This window comes from Pseudorca crassidens, chromosome 1 (genome assembly GCF_039906515.1).
Source record: "Pseudorca crassidens isolate mPseCra1 chromosome 1, mPseCra1.hap1, whole genome shotgun sequence".
NCBI classification, from domain to species: domain Eukaryota; kingdom Metazoa; phylum Chordata; class Mammalia; order Artiodactyla; family Delphinidae; genus Pseudorca; species Pseudorca crassidens.
In genome coordinates this window covers 196,062,311-196,084,218 of record NC_090296.1, presented here as the reverse complement: position 1 = coordinate 196,084,218, position 21,908 = coordinate 196,062,311, and the positions used below count along the sequence as shown (strand labels likewise).

The 21,908-nt window shown below is 39.5% G+C and overlaps 1 protein-coding gene and 2 pseudogenes across 45 annotated transcripts in view; all 3 read right to left on the bottom strand.

The window, feature by feature from the left end:
* Positions 1–21,908, bottom strand: part of ZNF438 (zinc finger protein 438) — a 297,450-nt gene that overhangs the window by 174,711 nt on the left and 100,831 nt on the right. For 4 of the 45 annotated variants that reach the window (XM_067705291.1, XM_067705200.1, XM_067705219.1 and 1 more), the window contains one exon: positions 19,116–19,355. The exons of the other annotated variants lie outside the window; for them this stretch is intronic. The gene's annotated coding sequence lies outside the window, so the exon portion shown is untranslated. The remainder of the gene's footprint in view (positions 1–19,115; positions 19,356–21,908) is intronic. 45 annotated transcript variants of the gene reach the window in all.
* Positions 6,716–8,812, bottom strand: LOC137207106 (probable ATP-dependent RNA helicase DDX10 pseudogene; annotated as a pseudogene).
* Positions 8,963–12,853, bottom strand: LOC137207096 (probable ATP-dependent RNA helicase DDX10; annotated as a pseudogene).

The following is a 21,908-nucleotide window of genomic DNA, read 5'->3' as shown; positions in this document are numbered from 1 at the left end:
TTTATATTTGTGATACAATTCACATACCGTAAAATTCACCCTTTCAAAGTGTACATTTCAGTGGTTTTTGGTATATTCACAAAGTTGTACAACTCTCATCACCATCTAATACCAAAATGTCCCATCACTCTACCCCACTGCCTGTCCCCGGAAATCACTGATTTACTTTCTGTCTCCATGGATTTGCTTAGTCTGGAAATTTCATATAAATAAAACCATTTAACATGTGGCCTTTAAAAGAAAGAAGCAGGGGGGCTTCCCTGGTGGCGCAGTGGTTGAGAGTCCGCCTGCCGATGCAGGGGACACAGGTTCGTGCCCCGGTCCGGGAAGATCCCACATGCCGTGGAGCGGCTGGGCCCGGGAGCCATGGTCGCTGAGCCTGCGTGTCCGGAGCCTGTGCTCCGCAACGGGAGAGGCCACAGCAGTGAGAGGCCCGAGTACCGCAAAAAAAAAAAAAAAAAAAAAAGAAGCAGGCATTTATAGCTATAAGTTTCCCTCTAATTTCTTTAGCTGCATCCTGTAAATTTTGGCATGTTGTATTTAAGTTACTTTATATCAAGGTATTTCCTAATTTCTCTTGTGATTTCTTCTTTAACCCACTGGCTATTTAGGAGTATGCTGTTTAACTTTCACATAATTGTGAATTTCCCAAATTTCCTTCTGCTACTTATTTCTAATTGCATTCTACTGTGGTCAGAGAACATACTTTGTATGTTTTCGATCCTTTTTACATTTATTGAGGCTTGTTTCATGGCCTAACGGCAAGTCTGTCAAGGAGATGGAGCCGTGTGCACTGGAAGGAGTGTGTGCTCGGCCTGTGTTGAGTGCAGTGCTCTATACATGGCACTTAGGTCTAGCTGGTTTACCTTTGTAAGTGTTCACCATTCCACTTAGTATCACCCTAATGGTAAGAGGTACACACGGTGAAGTCTTTACTTCGGATTTGCCCTTAAACACATTTATTCTGAAGAACTCTAAGGAGAGCAGAGTAGGAAATAAATGTAGCTGTTCTACCTTTCCTGATTAATATCACATCTATCTCATGGCCATGGTGTAAAAGAAAGGATTTTAAAAACCCTGCAAATAAAAAAATCAGTACAAGTGCAGTGAGATGTGAAATGCTAGTTTAAACCACTAAGACTGAAAGTTAGTTGCCCAAGCACTTTCTGAGAGAAAGACCATATTCTGCCTGATATAGCAAAACTAAACTTCTCAATACAGGAACTTCATTTATGAACTATACTCTGGAAGTAGCATCCATTGCAGACTTTTCAAAAGTAGGCCTCATGAGGCAAATATGGAAATTATGATACATCAGTGTGCAAACATTTTCTAATCAAATCTTTGCATTATTCTTATATAAGGTTTGCAGTTATTTCTCTCAAAATGTGTAGAAGATAAAATTTGCTGATTTTCTTCAACATACTCAGGAAACACAATTGGATTTTCAAACTTGAGAGAAAAATGCAAAACAATATCACTTGTATGGCATGAAGGTTACATCTACATTTACTGAAAAAAAAGGCACAGTATTTAGGATCTTAAGCAAAATCCATAAAAATATTTACCTTATTCTACTGTATAATATAAAAGCTTACCACTTTAGTAAAGTACTAAGATTTCTCAATGTATATGTATGTGAACATGACCTAAACAATGACTACTGAATTATATGAAGTTACAAATCCAAAGACATGGTTAAGTTTTGGTTCTGGTTATCACATAATCAACACTCAGTAACTCACACAAAGTAGCCATGAGCTGCTTCTAACTCACTGACATCTTTACGTGGGCAACAGGAAAATTCGACTCCAAAAATACAACACAAGTTTCTAACTGACTAAACTGCAGAGTTCCTGGCTCTGGGCTGAGATTTTATATTTCCAGAAAAACAGAACTCAAACACCTGAAATGATAAATCTCAGAAAATTACTTTTTACTCTAATTTGCTTTTCCTGGTCCTACTCACTCTCCTTCATTTTCACCCTGAACACCTACATTTAGAGCCTTGTCCTCTCATTGAAAGTAATAAAAGCATTTTACTTCTTAATACTGCATGGCGAATCATTTTCAGACATTTAAGTTTCAAGGTAGTGTTAGTAACAGAAGGGTGTTTTCCATCCCCAAGTAATGACATTAACTGTACGATCTAACTACGTGTGAGAAAGTTAAGTATCGTAAAGGCATTTTAGAAGGAGCTGTGGCTTATGCAGTCATGGTAACCACCATGAAACACTGGCCTGAATCTAAAAATGCATTTGTCATGCTGGTACGTCATGCCTTCTTCCAATTTTGATAACCATGTCCAAATATATCCACACAACTATGGTACACATAGATGGTAGTGATAATGACAGGGATGCAAAGAGATTTCTGCAACTGTCTTCATGACCAGAATTAGGGGTAATATCAGGTACACTTATTCTTATTCACAGTGTGCCTGGCTAGAGCTTCTTTCTCATTGGTTCCTGAGGCTCCCAAGCTCAACTGAGCACTTCTGGAGAAGCGAGGTCCTGGAGGTCTCTGCATCCTCCCCAGGCCTGGATGCAGAAAGACTTAAGAGCACAGTTACCACATGTGAAAGTGGGGAAGAAGATTCAGCGGAGGCTATTCCTTCTTCATACCCTCTTTTCTCCTAGCTGTCACGAACCAGAAGCCCCTGGTTTTTTCGTGCTGCCTTTCCGGCCATCCTTGGCCATTAAGTCTTGGAGCTCCTCAAGGTAAACATTGGGTCTCACTTTATAGTCTCTCCCTAGGAGATCTCATCCACATCTACAGCTTTATTTATCACATTAACAAACACAGGCACAAGGGTAAGGAGAGTTACTTGTATAATAATAGGCTGTATGAAAAGAGCTAGTGGGGTTACGTGAAAAGTAGATCTTGAAATGCACATGAGCTATAGGCTACATGAAAGAAAAAAAAACTAAACAGTAAATCTGCTGGAATCAAAACAAGGACCTGTCTTGCATGGTATCAGCTACTGTCTTTTCTCCAAACTTGCCAATTTTTATTAGAATGAGTTATTGTTAGAAAATAGCATTATTTTTCCTACTGGAAATGTGTGTACAGCTGGCAAAGCATCTGCTCTTAGTACTTTAAGACACAGACAAGTCCAATCGAAATGACTGAAAGGATACTAAAAACTTACCTGGAATTTTAATTGATAGGTTAATAGTAACGTATCTTAAACCACTTTTAAACTGATATTTTAATTATCTCATATTTTATGTGTGTGTACATATGAAGACTAAAAATCAAAATAGATTTTGATGGAATGCCACTCAATGATGAAAAGGAACAAACTACTGATACACACAAGAATATGGATGAATCTGAAGGGAATTACGCTAAATGAAAAAGTCAACACTAAAGATTATACACTCTAGGATTCCACTTATATAACATTATTGAAATGACAAAATTATAGAAACAGAGGACAGATCAGTGGTTGCCAGGGGTCAGGGCTGGCAAGTGGGGGAGGTAGGTGAGTGTAGTTATAAAATGGCAACTTGAGAAATCCTTGTGATGGAACTTCTCTGTATCTTGACTACAGTAGACACAAGAAGCTATACCTGTGATAACAAGTGCACAGGAACTAAATACATACATCCACAGATGAGTTCAAGTAAAACTTGGAAAATCTGAATAGGATCTGCATTGTATCCATGTTAGTATCCTGGAAGTTACATTTGGGGGAAACTATGTAAAGGGTACACGGGTTATTTCTTTTAACTGCATGTGAACTTACAATTATCCCCAATTTACAATTTAATAACAACAACAACAAAAAAAACAGCTTTAAGGTGCTTACAGCACACTCGCAAAGATAGTTTAGATTATCCATCCCTGACTACAGAATTCTAATTTTTTAAAGCAGTTTTCCTCCAGTTCATCCACATTCCATGCTGTTGATGTCAGCCCATGAAGAAAGGCAGATTTAGGTCGACAAAAGGAGAAATGTCTTGAGGTTATAAAGAACACAATAAAAACGTATTAATATTTTAAAAAGTAGATCTTGAAATGCACTTGAAAGTTTGAGATCATAATGACATAAATAAGCATTTATGACCTAAGAAAAACTGCCTCCTTTGGTACTTTGAAGTATTATAAAAAATCACACGGAATTAAATTACAAAGCTAACACACTTGTTTACGCAGCTGGTCTTTTTTAAAATTGAGGAACTTTAAACCTACAATTCTAATAGGCTTATTGGTGACACCCCAATCCTTTGAAAAATAAATGAAATATCATAAATCATCTGACAGTTCTTAAGCTTAGATTTTTATCATCACTCAGACACTTTAACAATAAAAAGCAATATGAAAGGATAGGATCTTGTTTATGTGACCTATAAAGTTTAAGACAGAAAATAAATCATACTATTAAATGTCATTTAGAACTCTAACTTCAATACTTAAGATTGAATTGGCATAATATTCTTGGTAATTCCTATGAGAATTCATACAAGTAGGGTAGCTTTCCTTACAAAATATTTCAGAACTCTGGCATTTCCTGTGATAAATGAAGCAATAAAGCTTTGGAATTGCAATTGGGTATATTTAAGCACTTCATATAGGCAACAGGACTGCCATCTTGCTGGATATCTAGCACTATGAATTTATTATTTGACATTCAAAGGAATGTTTGAATACTTATAAAAAGTCAAGGATTGGGGTAAGCCCTTTTCATTTTAAGCTACGAATTTAGGACCGCATTATAGCTACAGAGTTCAATCTTTATTTTCTGGCGAGTTCATTTAATGAAAATCACTCACAAATTTTGCAGGAGATGTTAAAATGAAAAATCCATAAATACCTTGAAACTGCTTAAGATTCAACAGAAGAGCAGTAAGATGTAAGTGTTAGCCACAGCATCCTGAGAATTTTTATCATAGTTAAGTTTCAAGAAGATAAATTATGGGAGACATTCTCCATGACCCGACTGTAAGATAACTTTAATGGCTGGTCAATGACCAGTCCAAGTGACATCCCAATTCTTAAAAGTGTGCCTTCAGACGTCCCCTGGACTAGCATTAGGGGACTGAGGTCAAAGCTGGGCCTATGTAAGACTGTAACCATCTTCGATTTCAGTCGTTTTTCAAATTCATTTTAGGATACAGCTACGGAAACCTTAGTCTCCAAATAAAGGCTTAACCAATGTCACATCCCTATCACGCTGTGTACAGGCATTTAATAAACATTTGAACAAATGACTGAATTAATGATATCAGAAACCCAACTTCTTATATCCTGCATATCATATTGTTGCTAATAAAGAATTCTTAAAGATTAAATTTAAAATGTACCTTATCTTTCATGAAATTATTACTAAATATTGAATATATACCAAACAATATTTTTGCATATGTGTAAGTTATAATGAAAAATAATAACATGAACACCTGTCTTCCTACTGTGGAGATTAGGGAATAGAACATTACCAGTCACTCCAAAGTCGTCTTTGTGGTCTTTCCCATTCCAATTCCACTCCTTCTTGCCATGCCTTCTCCCCAAACACCTTGAATTTTTTCCCTCACCTTCCTTTATAGTGTTAGCATATGTATCCCTAATCAAATCAAGAATCAAATCTTAAATTCTGTAAGATCTGGGATGGAATTATATTGGTTGGAATCATATTGGAAGCATTCTTATACATTCCTAAGGTTCACCTGTAGTGGTATGTTTCAACACGGCACAATTTATGCCTTCTCTTGTTGATGGCTATCTGAGTTCTTTCTGGTTTTCTGGAACATTGTCATATGCGTTTCTCCACGTATGTTTGCAAGAGCTTCTATCTCTCGGAGTGGAACTGCTGGGTTGGTATATGCACAAGTTGTTAGATAATGACAAAGTTTTTCAAGGTCGATCCAACTGACACCACCACTAGTGAGGGTCAGAGGGGTCAGGGTGCCCCACTGCATTGCCAGTCTGCTGGATATAAAATGGTTCCTCCTTGAGATATTTTTTTAAGCTTTTTTTTCCTCTTTTGGAGTGAAATTTACATACAATGACACGCACAAATCTTAAGTGGACCATCCCATGAGTTTTAAACAAATGCATATACCTTGTAACCCACACCAGAAGCACACCTCAGAAAAGGTGCCTTCGTGATCCTCCCCAGTCATCCGTTGCTCCTCCCCTAGAGGCGACCACGCTTCCGATTCTTTTCTCTCACAGACAAACCTTGCTTGTTCTAAAACTTCACAGAAATGGAGAATCGCACGATGTATTCTTTTGGATGAGGCTTCTCTCAGTTAGTATGATGGGATTCAGCCACGTTGTTGCTGGTGTCAGTGCTGTTTCTTTCTCTCAGAGTAGCACTCTATTTTATGAACACACCAGTCTGTTTATCCGTTCTCTTACTGAGACACCTGGGCTGCTTCTAGTTTTTGGCTATTATGAATGAAGTCACATATCCATATGCTATGTTCTTCTTGTCTACATCTTATTTTGTGGATTTATATTTTCATTTTTCTTGGGTAGATACCTAGGAGTAGAATTGCTGGGTCACCAGGTAAGTGTCTGTTTAGCTTTATAGGAAACTTCCAGATCTTTTTCCTGAGAGGTTGCACCGTTTAAGCCTCTCACACAATATGTAAGAGTTCCGGTTGCTCTACATCCTTAACATTTGGTGTTACCAAGCTGTTTAACTGTAGCCATTCTGGTGGGTGTCTCACTATCGTTTTAACTTGCATTTCCCTAGCGACTAATGATGCTGAACACCGGCTTACTGGCCATTCAAACATCTTCTGTGGCGGAGCGTTGTTGTTCTAAAGTGTCTTTTCAAATCATTTGTCCCCATCCCCGCTTTGTGTTTTTGTTATGGAGTTGTATAAATTCATCATCTGTGTAGCCCTTCGACAAATACAGGTTTTGTGAGTATTTTTTCCCAGTCGGTGGCTCATCTTTTTGTTTTCTTAATGGTGTCTTTTGATGACCACAAGTTTGTTTTTTTAAATTCTGATAAAATCTAAGTTATATATTTTTTTCTTATGGTTATTGCTTTCTACATTTAAATCTTTGCCTACCTCCAAATCATGAAGATATTCTCTGATGTGTTTTTCTAAAAGCCTTAATGGTTCTAGCTTTTACATTTAAGTAACATGATCCATCTCAAATTAATCTTTGTGCACGGTGCAAGGTAGGAGTTGAGATTTCTTTTTTTCCATATGGATATCCAGTTATTCCAGCACCACTTACTGAAAACCTTTCCTCTCCCCACTTGGTTGCTTTGGGTCTCGGTTGGAAATCCAACGACCATATAACTGTGGGTCTCTTCCGGCCTCTCTATTCAGTTGCGTCCATCGGCTTGTTGATCTTTACGGCAGCACCACACTACCTTGGTTACTGTAGTTTAGGGTTAGGTTATGAAGTCAACTCCCCCAGCTATGATTTGGAGATTGTTCTGGATAGTCTCAGTCTTTTACATTTCCATATAACTTTTAGAGTCAGCTTGCCAATTAAAAAAAAAAAAAAGCCTGTGGGATTATGATAGGGATTAAGTTGAATCTATAGGTCAATCTGGGGAGAACTGTCATCTAATTGAGTCTTCCAATCCACGAACATGCCATCCTTCTTCATTTATTCAAGTCTGCTTTAATTATTCTCAATAATGTTTTATTGTTTCCAATGTAGAAATTTTTGCATGACTCTTGTTAATTTTATTCTTAGATGTTGTACTTTTATTAAAAATGGGAAATAGGCATATTATTGATAATCTCAATTCAAAATAGGGCTGCTCCATCATACACACTCTTCTTGGAAATACTAAATACATCAAAATTCTGAGCAATTTTGTTTAATAAACAAACGAATAAACATAGTATGTTCTGAATAGTAAGCAAGACAAGAATTTCTAAAAATGGGACAAGGACTCCACAACTTGACAGTAAAATAAAGGAATGGATATAATCCAAGAGCATACATGCTGGAAATGGGATCAGGAAGTTTCTTTAATCCACTCACTTTAAGCACATTCTGTGATGGGGCAAGAAGGGGGTTAAATATATGACCACTTCTATCTGAAGCTGCATTGATCTTTTAAGGATGGGACTCTTGGTACCTCACTGTTCCAAAGCCAACTCTTTTTTGACTTCAGGCCCACATAGTCATAACCAAGGGTTTCAAGAAGAGTAGAGCAAGAAGTATTTAGCTTCAACTTCTGAGCAGACATAACACAAGCCCTTTGTCCTCTGCTAAAGACAGGCCTGTATCCCAAAGCTCGTAGGTTTCCCATGTGGCCTCCTTTCTACTGCAACTTGTTTCACTCCTTTCACCTCACTGTTGTCCTCTTCCTCATTCTCTGCTTCTTCCAGGTATCACTAATTTCATTTTCCATCTTCACTGTCTGATTTTTCAGACGTCTGTATTTATCAGGATCTGGGAGTGAATGGATCAAATCCTTCATCACACACCACACCCAGCCCTAAAAGGCATCATCCCCCCTTCATCTTTGGCCTCTGCTTGCCTCTTGCTGGCTTCTCTTTTGGTTTCACTTTTTAGAAGTCTTTTCTCCACATGCTTTGCCTTAACTTTCTTCCCATGCTCTTCTTGATCAAATGTACCCTCTTCCGGAAGCCTATCTTCTGCTTTATCAGGGCTGATACTACCATGATCGTCTTCCTTAGTATCCTTCACAGTGGATTCCTACATTGGCGGCCACTGGTGAACCAACTTCCCTTCATCAGTCGTGTTATTTTCTTATTCACTTAAGGTGTTTCATTACTTTTTTTGTTTCTGCGATTTCCTCATCAGTACTAGGAGCAGACTGAGTCTGAGGCCCTTTTGGTTTGACCGTCTTCGCTTCCATGTTTCCCCTCATCTGCCTCCCTTCCTCTCCCTCCTCTTCTTTATTAACACCATTGGCCAGCTTGTACTCTTCCTCTCCTGCTTCTGGCCTTTTTCTACCTTACTTAATGATGGACATCTTCTCACTGCAATAAGCTCTAAATTCCTCCACTTAGTCATGGGTGAGGGATAGAGCCTTAAGCTCTTTAACAACTCTTTGGTAAGCTGTTTCTACACTTTCTGAAGGAATCTTATCCAAGGAGCTGCTTATAGTAAGAACAAGAAATATAGCCTATTTGGGTAAACGTAACTTGTTCAAATCAAATACTCTTTCATCCTTCATCAGATATACTTACATACGTAAGAAACAAAATACCGGCTTCCCTGGTGGCGCAGTGGTTGAGAGTCCGCCTGCCGATGCAGGGGACGTGGGTTCGTGCCCCGGTCCGGGAAGATCCCACATGCCGCGGAGCGGCTGGGCCCGTGAGCCATGGCCGCTGAGCCTGCGCGTCCGGAGCCTGTGCTCCGCAACGGGAGAGGCCACAACAGTGAGAGGCCCGTGTACCGCAAACAAACAAACAAACAAACAAACAAACAAAATACCTTTGACCTCTTTCTTTTCATTGTTGATCTTGGGCTAAAGATGACTCCAGTTTTTGTTTTTGTTTTCTAGATGTCCATACATTTTTCTGGATTGATTTTTATTTCTTTCATAAGCACTTTCTACTCAAGAAGTTGCTGTACTATCCTTTCTTTCTTCTGACTCTGTGAATATGAGTTGGTATCCTCTGGGCAATCAAACTGAAGAACTCAATTCGTGGCCTGAATATCCAACACCCTGGCTATAGTATCAGTACCAAAGAGCACAGTTCACTCTCTTGCAGATAAACTTATTACACACTTGCATTGTTCTCATCTGCTGTTGTCAACAACAGAAGTCAAGAATAGAAATACCAGAGTACAGGCAGTAGGAAACTTGGTTTAGGGACCGAACCTCTCGACAACTGGAAAAAAATATAATACTTCTCAAAATGGAATATAGGATACTTATTTCTTACTTCAGCTCACAACCTATGTAGTTTTATTCCAAAGGGACAGGGATGTTATATTTTACTTTTCTCACCAACTCTAACATATTCAGAGATTTTCAAACTCAAGCACACAAGGTACAAGGTCTTTTACAGATCTGAGTTGTTTTGCCTAGAAAAAAGCAAAGTCAATGTTATTTAGAAAGATGTTTTCTTTCTTTCTTTCTTTCTTTCTTTTTATAACAGCATTCGTAGTGTCAGCAAAGGTCCACGCCCAAGATTCTACTCTACCTCATCATGAACTAACCTTTGGAGACGGGTGTCATGAACACTTATTGTCTCATCCTTGTGTTCAACAGTCAAACCTGTATGCAAACAAGTATAATATATTTATGTGGTTGATCTTCTCAAACACCCTGTCTCAGGTCTTTCCATCGATGATGAGATTGCTGAGAAGCCAGGATTCTTTCCTAATTCTCAGAAAAGGCCTGAGAAATAGATAAGTTCTCTCGTAGAAAGTATTATCAGGACCCAGAGTCTGTCTGTCAAAGTCTATTAAGAATGATAAAAAGCTTCCAGTACTGGGATAAGGAAAATCAAAGTCTTGCCAGATCCTGTTCTGGCAGCTCCAAGTACATCTTTACCCTGCAAAGCCAGGATTAAAAAAATCTGTTCTCTATTATTGCCTCCATAAAGGCCCAAAGGAATCATTTTTGAAAATTCTTTAAGTTCAAAACTATTTGCTGGTTGACTTATACTTGAAGGATTGTTTAAACAGATATAAAAAGCTCTAAGTTACCTATTCTTTTCTTCAAAATCTTTAAAGTATATTCCATTTTCCTGCATTGACTGAAATCTGAGGCCAACATAATTTCCCCCCTTACAAAAAAAACTCAACCTATGTGCCTGGTTCCCCAAAGGAATTGTTCTTTACCTCTGAGGTCCAGCACTTTTACTAGGCACAGACACACAGTACGCCCCTTTAATATGCAGATTCTAGTTGTCTTGTATTTCAGAAAAGCTTAATTTCTAAATATTGGATTTACTTCATTAGTTTGGGTGTCTTGTTGTATCTACAATTATATATACGATGGACCTGTTCTGCCTGTCTTCTGTATCAGCGGTCTACAAATTGAGGTACATTTAGAGCTATATGAAGACTAAGAGATACGTCGGCACAGATCGTTTAAAGGCAATCAAATTCCAGATCCTCAACCTCCGTCCTTCCTATTACTGACCTCTTCCGGAATGTACCTGAGGCCAAGGTACCATGCCAGCCTCTTCTCAGTCCCTCTTCCCCTCCTTCACAATCACTCTTTTCCCACTTTACAAAAGAAATGCATACCACTCACAAATCCCGGCTAGTGCATTGCCTTGGCATACAAAAACCCTCCAGGAAGCCAAACCTGTAAATCCTCCTTTAATCAAAGCACTACAGTAAGGATTTGTTCACTCCCCATCATACATATAACATACCTATTTTATTAAGAAATGGAGTATGTCGGCCCATGTTAGTAAATTACAAAATCAGGTACAGAGTAGAATGAAGCAGTAATGAGAGTGTTTTTACTTAAGGACCTTACCTTCCAAAACCCTTACTATTGTAAAAGGTACAGCTCAACTCTGGGAGACTTTAGGGAGCGCAAAGCAAAGAAATCTTGAAGGCAGCAGCATCACTGTATCCAGGCAACACGTGGCAAGGCTCTGTGCCTTATCTATTTGTCTGTGTTAGAATTAGAATTCAGCTGTGTGATGGTTGTCATGGAAACGTACATTAACATATTTATTTGAGCTGAAAAATCAAGTCGGATTTTTACTGACAGAAGGAAGTCTGACTTGGAAGATAAGTTTAAAGTTGATGACTAAGCTTTGTCAATTAGATTAAATGGCAACCATTTTCCCTCAATTCAGTGACGTACATTATAGCTGCAAGGTTTTGATAAAAATACGTTTCAAACATATGTTAAGACAAAATATTCCTCCAAAAACTCATTGTATGTTGGTAAGTATATATTAAAATTAATAATGTTTCTAAATAACACTTTCTAAGCACATTGGGTTAAACAAGGTGCCTCTAAGTAAAAGAGTAATAAATATAACAGTTATGTGATAAATCTTTATCTTTATTTGGGAAATAAACTTTCCCAAACTGAGAAAGTGATAATAAATCCCTTTCAAAGTCAGATGGTTTCCAATTCTTTGCTTTCCACAAATGATTGAGTAACTGAGTTGCTGGTAGATAGATCGTTAAACTAATTTATAGATCGCTTTTTGATTTCTGGCACATAGCTCAGAAGGATGAGGACAGGTAGTAACTGATGCAGTTCTGGCATACTGTAAACACTGCTATTTTAAACCCAAAGGCGTTACATCATCTTTTAAATGTCTGTCTGACTTGGCTCCCTTCTCGCATCTCTAATCCCTATGACCTCACTCTTCTTCTGTATCATCTGTTTTCCCTTTCACGCCTTCCAATTTTGTTTTCATTCCTTTGGTAGCTTTGTTTTTTTCCTTCAACTGTTCTTTCCTGGGTTCTGCTTCTAATTTTATAATTAAGTCTAATTATAAATTTATAACTGATAATTCCACCATTTCCCATTTTGCCTGTGATATGACATAGGAATCCAACAGCATGCTCTTTCATATGAGCAATCTCTTGCCCCAACTTGATACACTGAAAAACCCACCCGTCCTTTCCCCCAGTGGTTTACAATACCAGTTTTGTTATAAACCTAGGTTCCATATATAGATGGATCTGTTTCTGAATTCTCTATTCTTTCCATTGGCCAATTTGTATATCTTTATATCATACACTGACTTAATTATAATAATTTTACATTAAGTCACAATATAGGTAGGAAAGACTTTGTCTTCACTTTGTCTTTGTAATTCTTGGACCACTCCTCTACCATGTTAAGTTCAGAATTATAATGTTAAGCATCACCAAAATAACAACATTAAAGATGAGTAATACTACTACTAGTAGTAGTAATGTTAAAACCCCCGAAATTTGTTAGGAATTTGATTCTAGGTGCATTGAGAGAATTACTATCTTTGCAACATTAAGTTTTCCAATCCATTAATACTGTGTTTCTCTCCATTTAACTGGACTGTAGCTAATGTCTTTCGATAAAAGTTTATAACTTTCTCAATAAAGGCTGTAGACATTATTTGTTAGATTTATTCAAATGCTACTTACATTGTGCCTCTACTGTAAATTGTACATTTTTTGAATTGCATTTTCTACAGTAACTCCACTGTGGAGAAACCTGGCGACACCACGTGATGAAGGTTAACATCGCCAGTGATGTCATGTTGATTGGATGAGACATAACCATGAGAAAACATCAGACAAACCCAAATTGAGGTCCATTCTACAAAGGATCTGACCATTACTCTTCAAAGCATCAGGTCCCAGAAAGAAAAGATCAAGAAATTGCTACAAATTGGAGTAGACTAAAGAGATAACAGCTACCTGGGTTTGACCCTGAAACAGAAAAAGGACATCAGTAGAAACACTGGGAAAATCTAAATAAAGCCACAGTTCAGTTTATATTATTGTATCAATGTTAATTTCTTAGTTTGAGAAGATATACCACGGCTATGTAGGATGCTAATTATTTCAAAATAAAATGTTTTTAAAAAATTACATCCTGTTTTGTTTCTGTTTTTGCTGGTCCACAGAAATGCAACTGGCTTTTCCACAAAAACTTTGTGTCCAAGAACCTTGCTCAACTCTCTAGTTAATGCTAAGAATTTAGCTGCAGAGTGCTGGAAAATTTCTACATAGACACTTATATCATTTGCCAACAGTGACAGTTTTTTTCTTCCTTTCCATTCCTACACTTTTCTATTTTTATTTTTTTTAGGGTTTTCTCCTCTATTCTACTCTGCCGGCTAGGATCTCTGATACAATATTGATTAGAAATGGTGATATCATGGATCCTTATCTTTTAAAAGTTAAGTTATATCTGCTAATAGCCAGAGATAATTTTAATTTCATCAGAATAGTCTAAGGAAACTAAATTGCTTTTGCCTTGAACATTTCTATCATAGAGATAGCAATACCCTTTTAAAACTTTTTCCAATGCTAAAACGTTTATTTGAAAAGCATAAAAGAATACACAACACAGAGAAAAAGAAGTAACATGAAGACAGAAAAGAAAAGCAATATGGTATTATGTTATTAAAAGAAAATAAAAGCTGTGACATTAACCTTGTAGACAACTAACATCTGTGTTATTAAAAGAAAATAAAAGCTGTGACATTAACCTTGTAGACAACTAACATCTGTGTTATTAAAAGAAAATAAAAGCTGTGACATTAACCTTGTAGACAACTAACATCTCCAAACTTTGCTGTCCCGCCTCATGGTGTGGAGCTGCCACTGAGAAGTAGTGTCAAGCCAGAGTCCACACTTCCAAACCTCCTCCCTTGCACCAGAGGTGGTCTTGTGCATAGCTGTCCCCACAAGAATGGGGCTGAATGTCAGATCTCAGGTCGAGGCTTTCCAGAAGCAGGTGAGGTAGCTTCCTGCTCCTTCCCCAGCTACTGGAGGACTCAGAGGCCCAGGTTAATGACAGTTACCGACTGACGGAGGACGCCTTCAGTGCACTGCTCGTTAGCAATAGATACACTTTAAATAGGTTGAAGCTGTTACGTTTTTTGTGGTTCACTTACTACAGCACTTAGCTTTCCCCAGCTAACATTAAAAAAATGGTATCTTTAAGTGGGGTGCAGACCAAACAAAACAAATCTAAAATATATGACAACTGCTTAGCAGCCCGGCAGCAGGCAAGGGAGAGACCGAGTAAAGGATAGAAGGACAGTCATGTCACACAGTCACAAAACTTTTAATACAAGTACTGCTTGTGAAGAGGGAACCGTGGTTAAAGAAGTCGAAAAGTGGCTGTCTCCAGGGAGCTAACTGGAAAGCGGCCTCCGTCTGGGGCAATGGAGATGCTCTGTATCTTGGTCTTGGTGGCGGCCTACACGGTGTATACGACTGTCAATCTCACTGAACCGAAAGCTGTGCCTTTGCTCTGTGTACATTATACCTCAATGCTTGAAAATGCCTGAGATAGCTTCAGAGCTATCTACCTAAGTGTTAACTAAGTGTCTAACTAAGCCTACAGGGAAAAAGAGATGGAAAACAATATCAGAATAACGTTATTACTTGCTGCATTTATTGAGAATTTACAAGAAAGAAATCTGCACAGGCAAGGAGTGACAGGTCTGAGAGCAGAACTGAAAGGGAGCGGAGAATCCCAAAGTCTGGAGGCTCCCAGGGTTAGAAAATCTGACCGCTTCCGGATTTTACACAGCAAGAGAGGAGACTGAAAAAGGCTTTGAGTAAAGATGGCCTGTTAGGTCTTCTCAGGTGAACAGGGGGAAGTCAGCCTTGCTGCCGATCAGGCTGAGTCGGTGAACTTCCCAGGAAGCCTATTTCAAATGGCCATCCAAGGGCCCCCATACACTGAGAGAGGGGGAACGGGAGACAGGAAGCAAAGGAATAAATTAGGCGTGGGGCTTCCTGGCATGCTTTTCTGGCTAGAGAGACCATACACAATTTACTGTCCAACCCGGGACAGTTTTGAGAGTGAAAGAGGGCATTATCACTTAACCTGCACGAGGGATATAAACTGAGACTGTCCCTGACAGATGGGACACGTAATCCCTCCGTCTGGCATATGGAGTCAACTACAAGGAGGGAGGTCAGAAGCCAGCAAAGTTTCTGAGGGAATAACGTTGCCAGCCCCCCACCCCCCAAGCCTTGCCTCTAAGCCTCCAGCTGACTCCTAACACAATGCTCTAACCACCAAAACTGCATGATCATAAAGTAGGAAACAAAGGTTACACAGCCTCCAAGGCGGGAATATTCCCCCAATGTCCGTATAAGCGTGACCCTGGCGGAAGATGGGCAAAGAAGAACCTTCCAGAAGACATTCAGGTCCTAGGGAATACTGAACAGTGGAGCTCCTTCTAGAGAGCAGGGCTGGAGTCTAAGCAAGGGACATCTTCTACCCCAGGCAACAGTTCTTCCAAATGCTTCTTGCCATTCCAGTTTTTTGGGTCACTGTCAGTATTCCTAATTCTAAACGTTCCCTCAGCTTCAGAAAATTAAACACAAACTTGTAAGTTGCATCTTGGGCCTAATGCAATAAATTATGGACACTACACGTAACGTGATGGTGGTGAGAATAAACCCGAAGAGTCTTTTACAAAGATCACTCACTGAACTGCCTGCCAGGAGGCCATGTTTCTCCTCCAACCCTCGCTGTTAACTGTATGACCCTGGATAAATCATGATTTCTCCGGACTTCAGTTCCTTCATTTGTAAAATGAATAAGAGGATGTCTTCCAGTTTTATAATTCTAATTCAAAATTCTCGACCTCGCTAAGCCAAGAGAACTACAAAAGTCCTCCACAAAATGTCATTACCTAGAGAATCCATAAGAGACTGGGTCTGGTTTTTACAGCAAAAGCAACTCAGCACAATTCTAAAAAGTTATATTGGCAAGAAGAATCCTGGCACTTTTTCATTTCTTGACTTTTCTATATTATTTTGTTCTCATTATAGTACATTAAGAAATAAAATATAACCATTTTTAAGTGGAAAAAGACACTTGCCTTCCATTTCATTAGGCTTTCGAAACTAGTCCAAAAAGCGGAGGGAGCTGCACTGCACTTAAAATTTCAATTCTTTTTTAACGTTCACAACCTAAAATTCTGAATGTTTTAAAAACCAAAATGCTATTTGGAGGAGATTTTTAATCCAAAAATACCATAATAATACATTTTATTAGTTATATAGTCAAAAATAATATTCATCAAATCCTAAAAATATTATTTTTTCAAATAATTAAAATTTGAAAAAAGTGTTTGCTAAATTTCAACTTTTGATGCCTCTAATTTCTGGAAGAAATTAGCACTCAGGACTCTGTCTTCTACACTGATAAAAGATAAGACAAAAACTAATATTCTACACTGATACTTTGTTACTCACAATTAATATAGTTTTATACATGTATAAAAATAAGAGCCAAACATATTTGAAAAGTAGGACCCAAACTTTGTCACTTCTAATCACAATATGTTTTGGGGAATTCCCTGGTGGTCCAGTGGTTAGGACTCAGCTCTTTCACTGCCAGCCCAGGTTCGGTCCCTGGTCAGGTAACTAAGATCCCACAAGCCATGTGGCACGGCCAAAAAAAAAAAAAAAAAGATATCACAGTATGTTGGGACAAAAAAAAAAAGAAAAGTATTTTGCAGGTCCTGCTACCACATACCCTAGTATCATCAGTGAGTTTCTAAATCAGTCATATTTATTATCACTGACTATAAAACTATGGACCAGATGTTAGACTATCACACAAAACCAAGAAGTATCAACTCCACAGTACCCTGAGAAAAGATCACTCAATTATCTGTTGAGTGAATTAGTGAATCAAAAAATACATAAAATATTTATGTATTTATGGTACAAAAAAGCACCATAAAATATCCTAAATCTCTGAAACACAAATTTTCAGGTGTACCTCAGATTATTTAAAACATTTAAATAGGTTTAAATAATGGAAAATTTGTAAGTGGAATATTTTAAATGTGCTAAGGAAACTAGAGATATTTGACAGTAACTAACTCTCAGGTAAAAGAAGAAATGCTTTTTAATGACAAAAATTATCCCTTAAGAGAATATTTCACAATTTATGTTTCTATATCAGTACTGATGTTGAGGGGTCCCTTGTTTGTTCTTATCCAGAACACTTTGTATATGACAATTTCTCTTCTCTGGAAACTTTATCGTTTATCTTTTCTTTCTGTTCTAGGAAAGTGTCTTATATTATTTCTTTGATAATTCTCTCCAAATTTTCTCTTGTATAAGTGAGTGACAGAATCTTCTGGACTGTGTCTCTAATTATTTCTTCCTCAAATTTATTTTTCAATCCCTCTAAGGAATTGATTTCAGCCACCACATTTCTTTTTTTTTTTTTTTTTTTCGTGGTACGCGGGCCTCCCACTGTTGTGGCCTCTCCCGCTGCGGAGCACAGGCTCCGGACGTGCAGGCTCAGCAGCCATGGCTCACCGGGCCCAGCCGCTCCGCGGCATGTAGGATCCTCCCGGACCGGGGCACGAACCTGCATCCCCTGCATCGGCAGGCGGACTCTCAACCACTGCGCCACCAGGGAAGCCCCTCAGCCACCACATTTCTAATTTTGTGAGTTACTTCTTGTTCTTTAATTTTCCTCTCCTTTAATTCTCCTTCTTAAAAAGGATTCTGCTATGCAAAATCTTCTCACATTTTCAGAGATAGTAATTAGTTTGTTTCTTAAGTTCCCTGCTGTTTTGTCCCCTCAGAGTTCTTTATTTCTGTTTGCTTTATCTCTGCTTTCATATGGGAGGTATTCCCAAATATCTGTTGATCCTTGGCTGACTCTCCCTATTTAAGTGTAAGTTATTAGTAAAGCAAGATGGCGGCTCTGCCTATGGGCTGAGCTTGTTGAAGCTTGCTCTTCACGGAAGAGCAAGTGGGGAGCAAGCTGGCTTTCCCTGTGGGGAACCCCTATAGGAAGTCTCTCTGGGACCCATCAGGCTCTCTGGACAATCCTCCAGCACCTGACTGGGAACTTGGCCCCTGATGCCCTAAGAGCAGGGCGGATGTTTACTTGACTCCACCCTCCACAGCTCCCGTGTCCCTGAGCCTCGATTCTCTGAAGTGTCAACATCTCCAGAGAATAAACCTTCCATTGCCTGGGCTGTGGGGAAGGTAGTTATCTGGCTGGGGTGAGACAAGGATCCGAGTGTCCAACTGGTCCTTTCACAGACTTGCAGCGGGCGGGGTCTGTTTCTAACCGGATGCCTTAGCTCCCTCTCCAGCCTAACCAGAGACCTCCTAGGGTTCTGTGGGCAAAGCTGCTTCCTGGCGTGTTACTCTCCTCATGGGGCTTAGGTGTTTCACTGTCCTCGGCTAAGTCACAGGGTCATATGACTTCTGTGTTCATATTTGTGGGTTACTAATGTCACCTACTTTTTATCAAAGATAGAGCCGGAATTTTTTTTTTCTTATTTCCTTTGTTCTGGATGGATTTTGTAATAGGAGAAGGCAGAAAGTTCTCTATTTGCCATCTTAAAATCAGAACTTACAGTCTCCACCACACACCATTTGTAACGCTCTGAGGCCACTACAGTTTTGGTCTGCTGAGCACACACTCCCACCACCCTTCCTCGAATTCTTTGGAGAAAGCCTCTCTGCTGCATGAGAAGACCCCAGTGGGGCTTCCAGTCCCTGGACCACACCTCTTCACTGAAGCACTGGGAAATCATGCCCTCCGCTGGGCCTCAGTGATGACTCATCACACACGGGGTCAAGGAGGGTTGATTCGCATCTTCTCTAAGGCAGGCAGCAAGGTGTTTAGCCCCACAAGTTCTCTTTCTGTTGGGACTGCTCAGCTGAGAAGATGACAGTCTCAAGCCACTGCCGGTCATCTCACTGATCACATGCTGTCTGGAGAATGACGAATAAAGAAACCAGCAGAGCTGAAAAAGAGTCCAGATGAGATCATCCGAGTTCCTGGCTGCAACCATGCCTGACGCCAGATGTACCTCTGGAAACCATAGTTATATAAACAATTAAGTTCCTTTGATTTTCATAAGCTGGCTTGAACTGGCTTTCTTGCATTTGCAACTGAAGGAGTCCTGATGAATTCATCATTTAATTGAAATGTTCCAAATTACTAATTGAATGACACAACACCACTTCTTTGCCAAAAATTAAACAGCCTAACTTCTTTTATTAAAACAAAATCACAAATAGTAAATATCATACCCATATGCCCCTTTCACCATTTAGGTAAGATACTTTGATTTTATCTGAATAGTCTCATGTTTTCAGGACAGCACTACCTTGGAGACTGAGGCACATATATGTTCTGTAGTACTGCATACCCAACAGCCCTAAGCTGTAGAAGAATCTTCTTCCAGGGACTTTGGAAAGTCCTGTCATTTCTTTAAACCTTCTCTACTGGAGTTCTCAGTTTTTAATAAAATTCAAGTTGTACGGCTGTCTTACATAAACGCTATGTGGAAAAATGAAATAATATATCTCAAAATATTTGGTCCCTTTGGAAGAAAAGTAGGGTCTAAATGTAAAGAATTATTCGGCCTCAATCTCTGGCCCAGTGACGGGAAACCAGGATAATTTCAATGCAAGGGTTTATGGGAAGGAGGCAGACAGTAATAACATGCTTCCAAGGAGGCAGGCGGGGATACTTAGAAGGAATGTGTTCCTTGGATGCTCTCCCTGGACTAACCTCCCCAGTGTTATCTCCGGGCCACTGTGCTCACCAGCCCAAGAGTCAACATCTAAGCCTCTAGGTCTGAAGTTCCTGCCTGGGTCTTTATCACTTTCAAGTGCATCTAGAGGCTGGGCAGGTAATCCAATACAGTGAGGAGACTAAACATTTTTAATGTATTATGATTCTTTTATTTGCAGGAAAAAGTAAATCTTATTAACATTCCAGCCTCTCTCACTCTCTTTTTTATTGGTTTAAGTTGCTTTTTTTTTTTTCATGCAGCACTTCTATCTATTATTTCTACTTTGTCCATGGCTTGCTTCATAATGCTATCTTAAATAACAGCTTTGGACACGGAAACTCCTTGCATGCACAGAACTTGTGTATATGAGTAAGAGTGAATAACAGTGAAGAGAATAATGGCTCAGTTTATTGAAACTTAGCACGTGCCATACGCTGTTCCAAGTCCTTTCCATGTATTTCCTCACTTTGTCTTCACTTCAGCCCTGTGAGGCGGGTACCATCATCCTCGTTTGACAGATGAGGGCATGGAGAGTCACTGAGAGGGGTAGGCGGCTGGTCCAATATTACAGAGCACACAAGTTTTAAGTACGAATGCAGGCACCCCGTTCCAGGGACCTCTGCCCTTAAACTATTACTCTGCACTCCACCAAGAAATATGCCATCAGTTACGGGTCGAATTGTGCCCCTGCAAAATGTTACACTGAAGTCCTAAGTCCGGGTAACTGTGAACGTAACCTTATTTGGAAATAGGGTCTTCGTAGACGTAACTCAGTTAAAATGAGTTTGTCCTGCATTAGGGCAGGCCCTAATACAATATGACTACTGTCCTCATAAGAGGAAAGTCTGGACACAGGGAAGACAGCCAAGAGAAGACGGGGGCAGAGGCTGGAGTGGTGGTGCCACAAACCAAGGAGCACGTGGGGCTACCAGCAGCTACAAGAGGAAACACGGGTCCTCCCCCGAGGCCTCTGAGGGAGCAGGACCCTGCCAACACCTTCATTTCAGATTTCTAGCCTCCAAACAATGAGAGAACAAACTTTGGTTGTTTGACGCCACCCAGTTTATGGTACATTGTTACAACAGCCCTAGGACAATAACACAGTCTTTCACTTATACTGAAATGTGCTATCCTATCAACCTGTTATTTCCAATTTTAACACAAATGGCAGTATAAGCAACATTTAACTTTCCTCTTCATTCTATTTAAAGGAAACCAACAGCCAGGGGTGGGGCTGTGAGAACTGGAAAGCACAGGCTCCCATCTCATTGAGGCAACTTCTCGTCAGCTCTAACGGATGACAGCCACCTGCAAAGGTAGGACTAAAGCTGCCACATCTGACAGTTTTCAAGAGAACCCAGAAATCTGGATTCGTACATTAAATTAATTAACAGCAAATTCAATTAGGAACTAGTTAGAATAATGCTAGTTAATAACGAATTCGCGTTTAAAAAGAACATTGTGCAAGCCAAACATGGTCCACAATTATGGACAGTCTCTGCTTTGTACGTTTACTTTGCTTCCTGTGTCTCCTTTCCCTTCCTGGAGGCATCCATCCACCAGATGTAGGAAGCAAGCGCAGTGCTGGCACTAGAAGTCAGGTGGGAGTCAGCACCTCAGGACTAGGGACCCCTCCTGGGACGCATGGCAGATGCGGAAGAGCCCTAGGCACTTCTGGGTCCAAGACTGAACAGGTGCAGTCTTCTGGATCCACATCTGAATACTATTCTAATACCATTCTCCCATGGTCTCAGCTGGGCTTCCTAAGGCATTTGC